The following is a 16,742-nucleotide window of genomic DNA, read 5'->3' as shown; positions in this document are numbered from 1 at the left end:
TTGTGGCAGCTTTGAAGAAAATGTTTCCAAAACAAATACTTGTAAAAACCAGTTATGTAATTATAAAGCATAAGATGATTCTTGTTAAAATGACTCTCATGGTCTTCCTGTTTCTTCATAAAATAAAATAAAAAAATTTGTCAATCGTTAATTAGATTTCATTGTATTTTAGAAGTTATTTGTGATGATAATCTGCACACCAATTATGATAGGGTGAATTCCAACTGCAAAGGAAGCAATATTGTAACACGCTTTCAAGCCATTTCTCTTATTCCAATACTAAAATTCTGAGGTATGCTCAATCTTTGTCCTTACGTTTCAAAGAACCCTACATAGCAGCCATGTGTAAATAATTTGGTCTTTCTTTATTCCTTAAAAGATGTATATTTTTTCACCTACACCAGTACCATCTGTAAATAAGCCTAATTTGCTTTTAAATGCTTAATTGGATAAGAGGTTATTTTAGTCTATAAAATCCATTCATCTGTATTGCAGTCAGGAAAGGCATTTGGAGCTCTACAGCTTCTTATTTGATAAGACATTCAAGCCCCAAAGGGGATTGAATGTTATTTGATGAATTCACAAGATTCGCTTGGTTTATCATCCATTGTCTTTTTCTCAAACCAACCGACAATGCCTTTGTATTCATGTTTCTTCGCACATTTAATAAAGTTCCTGGGACTGCTTTCTGGGGCCAAAAAATCTAATCCTTTACGACAACTTGGCTATCAAATTTTGGCTTTTATCGTACGAAAGGCAAAGCAAATAAAAGAGCACTGCAACCAAAGTAAGTAACTATCTTTTGTCTTTATAAGGCGGTAGGTTCTATGTTTGAGGAATGCGAAATCATTCCTTTCATTTTGTAAGGGTTTGTAAATGGACGTGAGCTTGTACATTCACTTAGTAATTTTTTGTTTAATTTAGGTGCACTAATAAGTGTCCAAATACTAATATTAGAAAAGCTCAAATTTTTGTAATTTTTTTCTGAGTATGCATTGAACAAGTTTTAATGAGTTAAAATTTCTGACACTGACTAAAATTCATAGGAGCAAAGAGCTTATTTATTTACTTTTGACATATATCTCCTAATCTCCTAATGTCCCATGACCACATTATGCCTTGACTAATTTAGAATTAAGCATTGTCGGATCCCTTTTAAAGGGTGATTCTAAGGTTGTTTTCTCTATCCACAAAACTCAAAATCCATAACCATACTTTGGAGGTATTGAGCTCTTGTCACTTGACCCAACAATCGTTCAAGGAGCAAAGATTTATTGTTAAGGTTCAAAGTGGTAATGTGTAATTACTCCTAAAGCACAAGGAAGCAAGCTTGATTCAATCATATTATTGCACTCCAAACCACAAACGATTACCATACCCACTTACCACATTGGTGAAACAATTCTTATATTTAATTGTTATATTTACTCGTAGCAAGCAAGCTACAAGCACTCCTCACTCCAGCAACAAGCACCATTATTCGAGCTCTCAAAGATTGTGAATTTCTAGAGAATCCATACTCTGGTCTCGTGGTTAGAGCAAATGGAAACTCACAAAGCTCATTGCTTGATATTTCCATATCCCATGCAAGGACATATAAACCCTATGCTCCAGTTTGCTAAGCGTTTGCAACATCAAGGCACCAAAATTACACTTGCTACAACTAAATTCGTGTTCAAAACCTTGCACGAAGTCTCCGGTTCTATCACAGTGGAGACCATCTCTGATGGATTTGATGAAGGAGAAAATGGAGTTGCCGTTGATACATATTACGCTACGTTTCAAAAGGTTGGCTCAGAAACTATAACTGAGCTAATCTTGAAGCTTAAAGATTCGGGTTGTCCTGTTGACTGTATTGTTCATGATGCAGTCCTTCCTTGGGCTCCGCGTGTGGCCAAGAGTCTTGGCTTACGTGCGGCTGTGTTCTTCACTCAATCTTGTGCTGTCAACAAGATCTACTACCATGTTTACACAGGCCTTTTGAAACTTCCTCTGGAGGAGTCTAAAGTGGAAATTCCTGGCTTACCACCACTTTCAGCTTCAGATCTGCCTTCTTTTATTTCTAGTTACGGTTCATATCCGCCAATTTTTCAGCTGGTTACACATGATCAAATGAAGAACATTCATGAAGCTGACTCGATCATCTACAACACATTTTACAAGTTGGAGGAAGAGGTAAAGGCACGCCCGGATTTATCTCTATATTACCTGTACATTACTGCTACCTAATTCCTTAATGACCCTGAAGAAGCTAGGCTTCCAAATTTCCAATGTGGATGTGCCTATCTATGTTCTCATTGGATAGTCCTTGCCACCAGATTTATCCTCCCTGCCATCTTACTTCTGAGAGTATCACACGATTAGATGGAGACAATAATAGTACACTAACCACATGGCATGAGTGACATCCACTGCTCCAAAAAAAAAAAAAAAAGTAGTATCACAATATCTTACCTACGTCATATTTCTTTTGCTTTTTTTTTCAGTTATAGAGGAAAGAATATAAACAAAAAACTAGATTTTTGATCAATTTGTTTCATATATTGCTTAGGTGATTGATTGGACATCCAGGATCCTACCAATAATGACAATTGGACCAACTATTCCATCTATGTACCTTGACAAGCGCCTTTAAGATGACAAGCAGTATGGTCTCAGTCTTTTTAACCCAATGACTAATGCTTGCATGCCATGGCTAAATGAAAGATCAACCAGTTCAGTTGTTTATATATCATTTGGAAGTATAGCAGAAGTTGATGCTGAGCAGATGGAAGAAGTAGCATGGGGTTTGAGAACTAGCAACTACTATTTTCTATGGGTGGTTAGAGAATCAGAATCAAATAAGCTGCCAAAAGATCTTGTTAAAGAAACATCTGATAGAGGATTAGTCATTTCATGGTGTCCTCAGCTTGAAGTTTTAGCACACAAATCTATAGGGTGCTTTATCACGCATTGTGGATGGAATTCAACATTGGAGGCCTTAAGTTTGGGAGTCCCAATGGTAGTCATGCCACGATGGACAGATCAAAGCACAAATGCCAAGTTTGTAACGGACATCTGGAAAACGGGAATCAAAGCTCAGTCAGATGAAAATGGAATTGTTAGAAGAGATGTCATTCGTCAATGCATAAGCGTAGTGATGGAGGGGGAGAAAGGACAAGAGATTAGGAAAAATGCAGATAAATGGAAGGATCTGGCGAGACATGCCTTTGATGAGGGAGGAAGTTCAGATAAAAACATTAAAGACTTTGTTTCCAAATTGATTCAGTCTTGAAGCGATAATAAAGTAGATCTATCTTATCCAAATTGATTCAGACTTGAAGAGATAATAAAGTAGATTTGTCTTCTTCAAAGATAATCGACGGCAACCAGGTAACTGTCACATGAAATTTTACGAAGAGTAACTACACATTTGTTAGGAGATTTCCGTCAGCAACTGCAGTAGAAATGTGGTATTCCAGTGCAATTGATATCTAGAAAGTAGACTGTAGCAAAGAGGATATGGCACATATTGTCCCAAGTAGTGCACGCAAGTTCAAGACAATGTGAACACAGGAGTTTGCAATCATCTGCGGTAGTATTATTGAATTCTATAAAATGTATTTTGACGTGTAGGGTACCGTATAACCTATCTCAATTTGTATGCCTGGTTGATGAAATGTGAGACTATTTCAAAATTCAAAAAATTGATAGCTTTCAAGATATAGAGAAAATGAAAATAAAATGTTTGGAATATTCAGTGTTTTAATTATTTGATGTGTTGATTTTCTATTTTGTTGATAATTTTTTAGAGTTGCAGGATTAAGTACTCTTATTGATTTGAAAAAATGTTGTATTACTTGATTTGTTAATCTAATTCTTTCTTTCCCTATAAGAAGAAGAAGGTTAGGTTATCCTGCATATCTGATTCGATCCTATAAATTAATTGGTCATTGATTACCCGGTTGAACTGAATCAAGGTATCGAATACAATTTTACAGAACCAATACATTCGATTAGGATTAACGAAATTTTAAATGGATTGATAATCCGGTTCATGAATATTCCTATCTGTAAGTTTTCATCAATTGCTCTCACCGGGAGACTTGAGTACGGACTGTTTGGAGGTACCACAGCCGTTCAGTGCTCGTGGATGGGGTAGTTCTAGCTTGTGTGAGTGGACATACGAACGTGTAAAGAATTGTGGTTGTTGGATATGGCATGTTCTGTGAGAGCATGTATTGATGATTTGAAAAATGTATTGATGATTGTGGTTAAACATTATTTGAAATCTCTTACTAAGAAAATTTAGTTTTGGATCATGAAGAAAATTTGTATTTTTAACGCTAATTTTGAAAATTTTGAATCGCATTTTGCCACAGATACATTCAAAATACATCAAAAGTCTCAACTTTATCTTGTAGGTCATGATTGGTTTGTTTTAGACAAAATTTTGAGGATAAGGATTCTGGTCCTGCTAGTGCGTAACAGTTTTTAGTCAGGGTTTGGAACTTGTTTCATATGGCGTATGATTTATGGTTTCACTATGTACGTGAGGAAGACCTTAGAATGGAAGTACATATCATTATATCAAAGGGTATTACTTTATTCGTGTGTGTGGATTTCCTTAAGTATCAAATTCATGGAGAGGTAAGAGTAAATAGACCTGGATGACTTAGATGCATGAGAATTTATAGGTTGTGGATAGTTAAGTTTCAAGTTTTGATTTGCTACTCATTTAGATGCTTTGAGTTGTTGATAGGCTGACAGTTAGGATTAAGCAAATGGATGAAATGAAAAGTTTGGAAGAGATGCGTATAGAAATAGAAGTTCTTTGCAAGGAGTTGGAATTCCAAACTAAATTAGTTAAATTCTGGGAAGAACGATGCAAACAAGAGTTTGTAGAGAAGATGGAATTATGGAACAAGAACTTGGAATTGAAAAAGAAACACGAAGGCGTATTGGAGAACTTCAGAAAAAAAAAAAAAAAAAAGCTCGAGGGGATGTGATCCACTATTCAAGTTTCACCTCAATATATTTCTAGCAACCAAGTTAAGGGTAGTGAAGGAAACTCCCATAATGGAAAAAGGGAAATGTAAAGAGACATGTGAACATGAATTTGTTGTGGAGCAGAGAGAAAAGAAGAAAAAGAAAAAGGAGAATTCTCAAGCTAATCAGGCCGTAACTTCTAGAGTAACTTGTAGATACTGTGACAAGTTTAATCACACTGAGACTATGTGCTAGAGGAAACAAGGAAATGCTTGCTCTGCGGGAGTCTTGAGCATAAAGTTTTAAAGTTGCCCGAGGAACTCCTCAGCAGCTAGTTAAGCCTGCTGCAAAACAGTCGAGTGTTAGAGGGAGTGGTTAATACTAATGGATATGAGAAGAACCAAAGTATTAGAAGCTCTACAAGTGAAGATGGATCTGACTTTGCTTAAAGACAGGGATTATGATTATAACCTAGCCTATACTGAGACTTTTGAAGGTTGTAATCTTTTGTGTAAGGGATGAAATCTTTTTGTTGCTTTGAACATGGATGACTTAGCATGTTTTGGTACAATCTTGTTTATTCCCTTTTTCTTTTGAAATGATTTGATAAACTTATCCTAACTTGATGAAACTATTATGGTCTTTTATAGCAAATGAAAGTTTACTTTGCATTTAATCAATTTCATGACTTATTCGTATATCTAAATTTTGTTACGCTTATAACCTTGTGAGAAGGCCATGTCTATAATATCGAGGCTGGAATCAAGTGGGTATTAGGAATAAATATCTTTTACCTTGTATAAATGAATCATTTGAGTATCTACAAGAGACAGTAGTACTTTCCAAGTTAGATTTAATACAGGACTACAACTAATTGAGGATTCTAGAGGAAGATGTGATTAAGGCTAGTTCATCAGAAAAGTAAGCACTGACAGGTGCCGGACCTGTGCAATAATAAATACCTACTCGAGAAAAATACAGATTTTGCATATAGCGGTGAGTAGGGTCGAATCCACAGGGACTGGGGATAATTCGTTTCTTCTAGAGTTCAAAGTATGGGGGGTTTTGGATTAAATGCTAACTAAATAAATTAACTGCAGAAAATAATTGATTAAGAGAAATAGTTAAGGGAAAACTCTAGGCAAGGGTACACTTCAGAAATGGTTCAGGCACTGATCATTGATTCACACATAATTCCACATTTATTAATAGACCAGTTATAGTTGTCATGCACGCGATAAACAACCAACCTTTCCTTAATTTCTCGATAGTTAAGGTACGACCGTTAACTATTTCTCTAACCCAAAAACAACCCTAGGTACGACCATAGGATTTAATTTCTAGATTGCATTAATAATTAGAAAGGCCCAATCCTAACTAACAAACACGCTACGAGGGTTTGTTTAAGTTAGATCGTATGCTCCCCTGACATAAACCCAATTACGCCAGTTGCTACTGAGATAAAGATAACGAACAATTACGGATTCAATTATCTCTATTTAGCAAAATAGCCTATGTGAATAATTAAATATTGCGCATCTATTCAATCACTCACACGAGCTATAGCAATTAAAAGCAGGAAACATATAAATACCAATAAATTAAGGAAGCAATTAAAATAAATTAGATCTCACAATAATTGTTGAACCAAATCTTCAGTTGTCCCCTTAACTAGAATTAAGAGGTTAGTCCTCCATTAATGGAGAACAACCATGCGAAAGAGCTCAGAAAAGAAAACTAAAACTATGCTAAAAGCCTAAACTAGAACTATTGATTCCTCCACCTCTCGTACGTTTCTCCCTTTTTAAAGCCAAAAGGAAGTCTAATGCTATCTCTAGTGGTCCCCACACCAAATTCAAAGTCTTGTGTTTCTTTTCCTAGAGTCCAAATGACTCATGCTTCTTATCCGTGGTCCCCGCACATGTGGACAAATCCTCCAAAGTACTTGTTGTTCCAAGTCTCTCTACGTTGCTTTCTTTGAAAAGCCCAAATGACTAAATGCCTTGCACTAGCTTGTGGTCCCCACCAATTCAAGAGTCCAAGGTCCTTAGAAGTCTCCATTTTCCCATAAAAGTCCCTCCTTTTTGGTAATTTTCTGCTTTGTTCTGAAATTAAGTCCCAATACCAAATATAAGTAAATATTAATAATTAAAACAATATTTGGTAAGAATAAAAGGGAAAATTAACAATAAAATTACTAACAATTAACACCCTATCAATTCTCCCCACACCTAAATCATGCTTGCCCTCAAGCATGAGAACAACAATTGAACACCAAAATTCGACCATGGCTGTTACTCCAACTACCGTATTGCCAAGACACCAAGAAAATCATATATCAAGCGACACAGGTCAAGATCCAAGAAAAATCACTCCGGTTAGCATCTAAACTACCAACTCCTCCAATTTAAAGCAAACTAATCTAAGAAAAAGGAATGGTTGCTCACATTTATCAGCAAATGGTCCAACTATTAATCCAAATCTCAACATTAACCCATAGATCGGTAAGCTGACTTTAGACACACACTTACACAACCTTCACCTTTTTTTATCACGTTTTTCTATTTTTCTCTTTTTTTTTTTTTACTATTTTTTTTCTTTTTCAATAATAACAAAAGACTTAGTTTCTAGCCATTAGAGCCTTTTGACGCGAACTCCAACATTTGATAGATGGAGGAGCCCGGTTACTCAGCTCCAATCGCTACGAGAGCATGCACTCATAGCAACTACTACCTTTTGACGCGAAAATCAACACTTTAGGTGAAGATCCCCTGTTACTCAGTAGTAACTACTAGCGGAGTACAGTCAACTCTTATTTACAATCATATAACACAACAACTAAAAATAACAGCAGCCAGCCTCAAATTCCAAACATGGAGAACTAAAATTAATAATTGGACCAATTCACATGAAGAATGCCAACAATCATTCCCTATGCCTAGAAGAGTTAACCAAAAATTGGAAAAGTCAAGCAAGTATTGATATTCACCAAAGAGATGTTCCTGAACTCAACTACATCAACTTGATATCCTTTTATTACTAAAACTTGGCAATAGCAGAATTAGAAACAGCAATCCAGTATCAAAACTTGGTATTCATATAAAACTGATCACTAGTAAAAGTAAAAAAGAAAATAAACGAAAAAATAGAACAAATAACAACGAAAATAAAGGAAAAAAAAACTAAAAACTGAACACCAGAAATACCAGCTGTACTACAGCTCTCCCCCCACACCTAAATCCGACATTGTCCTCAATGGAGATCATAAAGTAAAGAAAAGCGAATAGGACAACTACACTTCCCTGAATACGTGGTGGAAGGTCTTGGGCAGCTATGGAATAGGTGGGAACGGTGGAGTGAAAATAGTGCTACGGTAGTGCGCGGCAGTGAAAGATTGCAGAGGGGAGGAGAGCTCCGACGTGCGTCTTGATCCAGGCGAACTAGAGTGCACAGAGAACATCAAACCAGCAAATTTCCAGACAATGCAGCAGTTTCAATCAATGGCCGAGGACGTCCAACAATGTGCTTGAACGCAGTCAATTCCAACGAATATGGCGATCAAACAGACTAGAAGCGGTAATAGAGTCTAAATAAATCAACAAATCGCAACAAATGAACTCAATTCTACCCAAAATCGCAACAAATGTCCCCTAAAATTCAGCAAGTCTAGTAATAGCAGGTTAGAATTTAAGCAATAACAACTTAGTCACAAGCTCTGAGCTTTCAATCAAGCAGCCAACCAAGGAGAATGAACAAATGCAGTCAAAATAGGCGAAAGTCTCAACAAAGCAGCTATTACAAACAATAAGCAATGGTGGTCCGAATGTTAGTCAATGCAGAAATAATGCAACTCAAAATCGCTGCAAGTGCTCCAATGGGCTTAGCAATTGAATTGATAAGGACTAAATACTCCCACACAAGGCAAATAGAGGCACCTACTTCAATAAGCAACGGAAATGGCACAGGAGCCATCCAATGCACCAATTAAATGCAATAAACCCAAACAAAGGCAACTCAATAGACTCCAGGCAGAAAGTACCAAATGATACTCAATTGACACCACAAACGATCCCAACAAAGCAGCAAGATCGAAGGGTACTCAGTCACAGATGCTCAATCATATCGATATAAGAAATTGCAAGCAAATTAGCACAACCAATACCACTGGTGCATGCACAGGAAAGAAGGGAACCACATGGTCAACCCAATTAATAAAATGCACAACTAAGGCACCCCAAAGGCTAGAAAAGTACCCTAACAACACAGCAAATGGAATGAATATGCACTGGGTCTCCCATTCAGTCAAAATAAGATCAAGGGGCACGATACAGAAACTAACAAAGCAGAACTCAAGTGATACCAACAGGGACCCCAATAGAGCAAAGAATTTAACCAAATGGAGCAAGTGAAACTCAACAAATGTCACCAATTGGACATTCAATTACCCACTTTATGCGACCAAACCTAGCAATTGGGCCAAGCAATAGGCAATTCTAGCAACCACCGTTTAGAATTTGAGAAACAATTTAAGCACTAAAACCCAAGAATCAAGTAGGCAGTCAAGCATAAAGGAATAAGAAATTTTAGTCAACACCACAACCAGTACCTCCGCTGCAGGTACAGGAAAAAAAAAATTAAATCAAATGGCCAACCCACTGCACCTAATAAATCCGAACACACCAAGTAGCACCAAAAATGAGCAGAAATCAAAATGACAAGCAATTGGAAACTACCTCCCAAATCAACCCCAACAATTCCCAAACAAATGAACTGGCACAAGAGCCGTCAAATTTTATCTCCCAGATGCAATAGAAATCTCAAATAGTCAAAACCCAAACAATATTCAACAATATAATCAATACCAGAGAGCACCCCCAAATGGGGTAGCAAATAAATTGAATTCCACCCAAAATTAGCCCCAGAAAATGCCCAAATCACCTCCTGCTTGTATCCATCAAGACACCTAAGAAACAAAAACGCAAATTCCAGCAATTTAAGGACCAGAGAAATACTAATCAAGGTGGAAATTGGAATACCTCCACCTGCCAATTTTGGGCAGGTGGTGACGCGCGGCAAGGAGGTGGCGATGGTGGAGCTGCTGGAGGTTGGCGTGAGGTGAGGCGGAGCTGATGATGGCCGCGGGAGAGAGAGAGAAGTGAGGTGGGGGTGGCGTGTCTGTGGACAGCGACGCGCGCAAAAGGAGAGGGAGTTGGTGGTCAGCGGCGTGTGATGAAGGAAGATGGAGGTGGCTGCTGGCGGTGGAGAGTCGTGGAAGTGCGGCGGCTCCTGGTGGCGTTGGAGGCGCGCGAGCTCAGGAGGAGCTGCGCGCGATGGTAGCGGAGCCGCGCTGTGGGTGGACGGCCGCGGGCAGAGCTCAGGAGGAGGCGCGCGAGTTGGTGGCGAGGCGGCGGGCGGTGGCGGACGAACAAAAGAAGAGAAGGAAAAGTGGAAAACAGAGGAACGGCAGAGAAGAAGAAGAAAAGGAAAGGAAAGAAAGAAAAGAAAGGAAGAAAGAAAAAGAAGAAAAAAAGAAAGAAAAAGAAAAGAGAGAAAAAAAAATAGTTTTTGGGATTTTTTTATTTTTTATTTTTTTTTTGCACACTCAAATTTCAAAATTCAAATTGTGAGAATCAAAACTGAAGGTGTAAAACGGAAAATGTTTTTATTTTGAATTTTTGAAAAATTTTTTTTTAGGTCGTCAAACACCGCGTGGGCACGCCAAGATTGCTGTCCTGACCATAGTGGAGGAAAACATCAAAAGTGATTAGTACCCAAGTGAGAAACGACATATTTAAGAAATTGAACACAAAAATAACAAAATCAACAATTGGGTTGCCTCCCAAAAAGCGCATTTCTTTAATGTCTTTGGCTAGACATGCTATGCTTGTTCATGGAGGATAAAATCTTGTGGCTCGCTTCAATGCTTCATCTTCAATGTGATCCTGGTAACCCTCATAGATGGAGTAATCTTTGAGCACACGAATTGCGGGCTTCCATGGACTAGTAAATGGTGCTAAACAAGTCAACGATAATTTGCATTCTCCATTCACTCCTCCATCACATGCATTCTTCGGTTCAAGATATTTTCCATTGCCACTCTTAACTTATTCCTGTCATGAAATTTCAAATTTTCTGGTATAATAAAATCAATTTCAGTAACAGGAATTGAAGAATAGGAGTCAGGAAAATATTGATTAAGGAGTGGAGAAGATGTCACCGCATTTGGAGATTGTTCATTGGATTCATTCACTTGAATGGGTTGCGGTTGGGGTTCCATTTCTTCATTTTCGGCTTCTTTTTCAACTGCATCTGCAGATTTCTCATTTTGACACTCTTGCATCTCCTCATCACTAGTCAAGCAAATTGCACTCTCGTTTTCTTCCAGATCAACAACGGTTTTCGAGGGCAATTCTTCCATTTGAGAAGCCCATCGATTTATTCTGGATGTCAATAGACATAGTTGATCTGCCAGATAACTCATTGCATCGTTCATCATCTCATTCCTCATTTGTGTCTCCTGTTGGAATCGGTATGTATTAATAAATAATTCACCCAATTCCTGAAAAGACATACCTGACATGGACGATGGTTGTTGAGACTCTTGCTGTTGAAAATCCATTGGTCCGGTCGCATAATCAAAATTGAAATTATCCCACCATCCTTGATCATACCCGTTTGAATAAGGGTCATACTGCGTTTGATATTGGGGTGGAAAATCTCCAAAAATATCAATTAGAGCACTTAGATTATCTTGAAATGCGGGGCATGTGTCAGTTGAATAACCTGAGTCAAAATAAGTTCCACAATTTGCAACAGCCCATTGATCATTAGGAAAAACATGAGTCTCATAACCCCATTCAGGAACAAAGTCCAGTCTATCATCAAAATATGGAATGTTAGCAGCCATAAAAAAATAAAAAAAATAAGAGAAAAATAAATTAAAAAAAATGAAAGCAAGATAAACTCAAAAAGAAACAAATTAATCTGGCACCAGTCCTCGGCAGCGGCGCCAAAAATTGACAGGTGCCGAACCTGTGCAATAATAAATACCTACTCGAGAAAAATACAGATTTTGTATATAGCGGTGAGTAGGGTCGAATCCACAGGGACTGGGGATAATTCGTTTCTTCTAGAGTTCAAAGTATGGGGGGTTTTGGATTAAATGCTAACTAAATAAATTAACTGCAGAAAATAATTGATTAAGAGAAATAGTTAAGGGAAAACTCTAGGCAAGGGTACACTTCAGAAATGGTTCAGGCACTGATCATTGATTCACACATAATTCCACATTTATTAATAGACCAGTTATAGTTGTCATGCACGCGATAAACAACCAACCTTTCCTTAATTTCTCGATAGTTAAGGTACGACCGTTAACTATTTCTCTAACCCAAAAACAACCCTAGGTACGACCATAGGATTTAATTTCTAGATTGCATTAATAATTAGAAAGGCCCAATCCTAACTAACAAACACGCTACGAGGGTTTGTTTAAGTTAGATCGTATGCTCCCCTGACATAAACCCAATTACGCCAGTTGCTATTGAGATAAAGATAACGAACAATTACGGATTCAATTATCCCTATTTAGCAAAATAGCCTATGTGAATAATTAAATATTGCGCATCTATTCAATCACTCACACGAGCTATAGCAATTAAAAGCAGGAAACATATAAATACAAATAAATTAAGGAAGCAATTAAAATAAATTAGATCTCACAGTAATTGTTGAACCAAATCTTCAGTTGTCCCCTTGACTAGAATTAAGAGGTTAGTCCTCCATTAATGGAGAACAACCATGCGAAAGAGCTCAGAAAAGAAAACTAAAACTATGCTAAAAGCCTAAACTAAAACTATTGATTCCTCCACCTCTCGTACGTTTCTCCCTTTTTAAAGCCAAAAGGAAGTCTAATGCTATCTCTAGTGGTCCCCACTCCAAATTCAAAGTCTTGTACGTTTCTTTTCCTAGAGTCCAAATGACTCATGCTTCTTATCCGTGGTCCCCGCACATGTGGACAAATCCTCCAAAGTACTTGTTGTTCCAAGTCTCTCTACGTTGCTTTCTTTGAAAAGCCCAAATGACTAAATGCCTTGCACTAGCTTGTGGTCCCCACCAATTCAAGAGTCCAAGGTCCTTAGAAGTCTCCATTTTCCCATAAAGTCCCTCCTTTTTGGTAATTTTCTGCTTTGTTCCTGAAATTAAGTCCCAATACCAAATATAAGTAAATATTAATAATTAAAACAATATTTGGCAAGAATAAAAGGGAAAATTAACAATAAAATTACTAACAATTAACACCCTATCAAGCACTTTGAAATTCAATTATGCCATTGGGAGTAATTAATACACCAGTAGCATTGATGGATTTGGGTCTTTAAGTTGTATTTGAGTTAAAAATTGGTGATAATACTCGTAAATGACTTGGGGACTACAATAAGATATTATTGAATTTAAGGTTTCATTTAGTACTTCGATATTTGCATACATGTATATGGAACCGGATATGATTTTTGAAGTTATTGATTCTTGAGGGCTCTTACTATCTATTTTGAAAGATTACTAGGGTTAAGGTCCAGTAGGACAAAACTTGTGTGCTTTTAAGATCTTATTGAATTTGATCTGCGAGATATTTAAAGTTCATTGCGTATACCATCATTTGTTCTTGAATTGACAAATTTCTTAAGGCAATTGAATCTGTGAACCGCATGAAAGAATTGTTATCTCGCTCGTCATGAACAGATTAAGAATATAAGACTTACATGATATTTAATGCGGAATAAATTTTACAATTCATAAGAGCGGGATGCAAAAGAGACATCTGGAGTTTTCGAGTTAAGGTATGAATTTCGATGACGAAATTCTCTTAAGGGGGAGAGGATGTGAGAACTCATAATTTTATTATTTCAAAATATTATTAAATTGGTCATTTTAAAAATATTTCGTACTCGAGTTACCCTAAAAAAAAATTTACTAAAGTACACAAATTTCTCGAAAATAAATTTTACCGCTTGGTTCTTTAAGCGCATATTATTTTAATGCTCAAATTTATTCAAGATGAATTGCTTATCATGATTTTTATTGTTATATATACTTGGATTATCATATTGTAGAGTTTTAGAATCGAATAAGTTGAATTTCCAAGTTCAAACGAGAAAATCCTTAAGTTTGACCTTTATACGCGAGCGTGCCGAAAAGGCCCCGATAGGCACATTAATTTGATTAATTGGAGATTTTAAGAACATGAGACTACTAGTAATGTCCTATTAATGTACTAGAAAAATTACCTCAGAGGTTTAGTGCACAAAAGTTGCAAACGAGCGCGAAAATTGGACACGCGAAGACCCTTAACGGACCTAGCATGAGTTGACACTTAGACTTAACCATTAAGTCACCAATTCTCTCTACTTTCATTACAAAATCTGATTTCACTCTCTCTCCTCTCTTCACTCTCTATTTGGCCGAAAATAGGAAGAAAAAAAAAAGGGAAGAAAAAAATCTAGCCAAAATCCTCACAAACTTGCTTCAATCCACTTCCAAATTTCATCATCCATTAGAGGGCTCTGATCCTAGCTTGGAAGAGGGGGCTGTTCATCGGTTTTCTTGGAGGAATTTCGGTCAACATTTCTGCCCTAAAGCTGTCCAACTAAGTTCTTGAGGTAACTCACTCACCCACACTTTAATCTTGCAAAATTATAGCTCAAATGGAGCAAAGGTAGCATGGGTTTGCAACCTATGGTAGAATTTGGGTTGATTGGTTGAGTAATTATTTTCTTGCAATTTCATGACATGCTTGAGGGCTTGAGGATGCTTATTGGTGGCTGATTTGATGAATTAACATGTTGTGGTTGCTGATATTGTGCTATGTTACATGTATATTGAATGATTGATGGAATGAAGTTGGAAGAAAGTTAGAAATTTGGAGAAGGTACTGTCCGAAATTTCAAGGACTTGCTGCCCTGTTTTGCTTGGATATTTTCGTGCATAATTTGGCTACAAATGTGAGTGATATATGTTGTGTTATGTGTGGGGTGGTTGTCTACAAAAAAAAATTAGCCAATTTGGTTGGATAAATTTTGAGTTATGAGCAAAGAGGCAAAACTGGACTAGGTCCAGAAATTTTCTGACCAGTGATCTTGTGGAGATCATAACGTTTTTCTCGATGATTGAAATTGAGTGCCGTTTGTGGCATTTGAAAGTAGACTCTTAGAGCTTTAAAATGGTACCAAGATAATTTTCTAGTTCATCCCGACCGATTCGTGGCGAGTCTTGAAAGTTGGCTGCCTGTTTATTACTGTTCATCCGAGACTGGCCAGAAAATCCATTTTGTTGCTTGATTTTGAACCACTTATGTCTGGATTTTGGAAATGATTTCTCCTACACAAATATAGCCTTGTAAACGTAGTTTCTAAAGCCACCAACCGTTTTCAATTTCACTGAGAATCGAGTGAGATATGGCCTAATTAGCGAAGTGCATTAAATCTGGAAAATTTCTGGAAAGGCCAACAGTCCAGGAATTTTAGCGAAACTTCAACTTTTATTTCTTGAGCTGGGAACATCGGAATCGAGTTCCATTTTTTTTATTTGAAACCTGGATTGGAACTTTACCTGCATATCAAATTTCAAAGGCTGGTTTTCATTCTATGATTTTGGCAAAATTCCAAAATTATTGGAAAAACTTGGACTGTTTTGACCTATCTTCAATGAATAGTAAACTTTCTTGGAGAAATTGACTTGTTTCTGATTTGATTCTTGGAAAGTGACCTTCTACAAAGTTGTTATGTTTCAAATGAAGTTTCTGACGGTGTAAAATTTTCCATTTTTAGACTTTCCGAATTTCCGGACTGATTTTTCCAAGAATGACTCGAAAAGTGAAAATTTCCAATTTGGACCTAAATGTTCTTTTAAGGGCCTAGGTTACATTTTTACAACTCTTAGAGCATTTCAAACGTATTTTCATGGTGAACTTGAGTTCACCTATCACTTGAGACCTCATTTGAAAGTCAGTTTCTTATGAACTAAAATACTTTGGAAACTTGAATTTTGGAGTCAAAATTGACTATTTCTTTTCTTTACGCGAATACTGTATGGCCTGGAATTTGATATACAATACATTATTGCATACCTTCAGGATCTCAAGAGGACTTCGAGGGAACTCCCGGCGAAGCGTCTTAGAGCTAATTTCTCAAACTTTGACTTTTGATACTTGGTGAGTGTCCAGTGCATGACAGGTGTCGTGCCTGTGCAATAATAAATACCTGCTTAAGAAAAATAAATTTTCTGTGTATAGTAGTAAGTAGGGTCGAATCCACAGGGACTGGAAAAAATTTGATTCTTTTTAAATTCGAGACACGGGGGATTTTTATCAAAATGAAATTAAAAATAAATAATTAAACAATTTAACTAAAAATAATTAACCAAAAATAAATAATTAATTAATACAATTGTAAATAGCAATTAAATAAATGATAAATAAATTCTAACCAAGGATACAACTACGCAGACACAGTCCATTCATCCGATCATTGATGCAAAGAAGGTTCACTTAATTTAATTAACAGGTTAGTTATAGTCGTCGATAAGCTCTAACGACCAGCTTTTCCTTAATTTATTGATAACCAAGGTACGACCGTTGATTACCCCTAACCAGAAAATACTCCTAGGTACGACCGTAGGAATTAATTTCCTAATTGCATTAAAAACTAGAAAAGCCTAACCCAAATTAATAACACGCTACGAGGGTTATTTAAATCAGATTGCATGTCCCCCTAGTA

At 36.8% G+C, this 16,742-nt stretch overlaps 1 pseudogene; it reads left to right on the top strand.

The window, feature by feature from the left end:
• Positions 1–1,220: 1,220 nt before the first annotated feature.
• On the top strand, positions 1,221–3,732 carry LOC113697561 (UDP-glycosyltransferase 74E2-like; annotated as a pseudogene).
• The last annotated feature ends 13,010 nt before the right edge of the window (positions 3,733–16,742 follow it).

Source organism: Coffea arabica, chromosome 1c (assembly GCF_036785885.1).
Source record: "Coffea arabica cultivar ET-39 chromosome 1c, Coffea Arabica ET-39 HiFi, whole genome shotgun sequence".
NCBI classification, from domain to species: Eukaryota; Viridiplantae; Streptophyta; class Magnoliopsida; order Gentianales; family Rubiaceae; genus Coffea; species Coffea arabica.
The sequence above is the reverse complement of the archived record's forward strand: the minus strand, read 5'-3'. Positions and strand labels throughout refer to the sequence as shown.